At 30.6% G+C, this 1,220-nt stretch overlaps 1 non-coding gene across 1 annotated transcript; it reads right to left on the bottom strand.

Annotated features, from left to right (window-relative positions):
* Nucleotides 1–706: 706 nt before the first annotated feature.
* Nucleotides 707–814, bottom strand: LOC141572035 (U6 spliceosomal RNA). The gene has a single exon (XR_012497046.1). It is a non-coding gene; the product is annotated as a U6 spliceosomal RNA (small nuclear RNA).
* Between the last annotated feature and the right edge of the window lie 406 nt (nucleotides 815–1,220).

Genomic DNA, 1,220 nt, shown 5'->3' with positions numbered 1-1,220 from the left:
AATAATACACACTGGAAGACAAATTAGAATATACAGATAAGTGAATATGAAAAATCAAAATATCTTGTTATACAACTATTTAGATATAGTAACTACTGGTATTATTGATATTTTCATGTGTCTTTTTCCAGACTTTTATATTCACCTATCAAGATATTTTAATGTTTAGATAGATTTCTATGTCAATCTATATATTGATCTATCAAACACACCAAGAATATATTAGATATCTTATTTTATAGTCTTTTTTTAAAAACTTAAAAATAGGCAACACACAGCCACTGTTTTCTTGGAAAGAAATGCATAACTTCCTCACCACTTTAAATCACTATATATTATTTCATTTTATGGTAGCTATGTATAGAGGAAGAGAGGGAAAGAGGGAGGGAGGGAGGGAGGGAGGGAGGGGGAGAGAGAGAGAGAAAGAAAGACTTAGATGGATATGTTACAGATACATTATATAAATAGATTTGTTGATCTTTAAAAGTAATTTGTATTTTTAATAGAGATAGATTTAGGGTTTGAAGGGTTCAGATGCAGATGTTTAAGGTCAAGCAGTAGACCAGGAGAAGAAATATTATTTTAAGGAAAAAAAGACAAATTATTTCAGGTTGAAAAAGCTAAATTATCATTAAAAAGGCATTTCAGTACAAATATTTCAATTTATACAGTGAGACTTTTATATTGAAGTTAAAATAGTAAAGAGCCAGAAGAGAAAAGCTTTTGGTTTTTTGCGTGTCATCCTTGCGCAGGGGCCATGCTAATCTTCTCTGTATCATTCCAATTTTAGTATATGTGCTGCCGAAGCGAGCACAGCTTTTGGTTTTTTAAACTAATTTTCTTCTTTGTGAAATTTGAAATTTTATATATGAAGATATCTACATGACATATCTGTCTCTATATCTATCTGTTGTCAAAAATTCATAAATAGCAATATTAAAACCACCTGAACAATCAAATAGTACCTAGTAAAAGTTTTTGGTGCATAAGAACAGTTTATGAACTGAATGCTTTCCAACCCAAACTGAAATGAAGCTCAGGCAATGACGTTACAGAATGGCTTAGAAAGCAAAAATGAGGAAGTTGTAACCTTTATAATGATTGCTTATTACAGTGGTGGTTTCCAAATGGTGGGGATTGGTTAGAAGTAATTATCTCATACCATTTTAAGAAGATAAGTTTCTTTTATCATTATCAGAGGCATTCACAAGAAATAACAT

The sequence above is a fragment of the Rhinolophus sinicus genome, linkage group LG05 (genome assembly GCF_036562045.2).
Source record: "Rhinolophus sinicus isolate RSC01 linkage group LG05, ASM3656204v1, whole genome shotgun sequence".
Lineage (NCBI taxonomy): Eukaryota > Metazoa > Chordata > Mammalia > Chiroptera > Rhinolophidae > Rhinolophus > Rhinolophus sinicus.
Note: the sequence above shows the minus strand (reverse complement) of the source record. Positions and strands in the feature narration are given on the sequence as shown.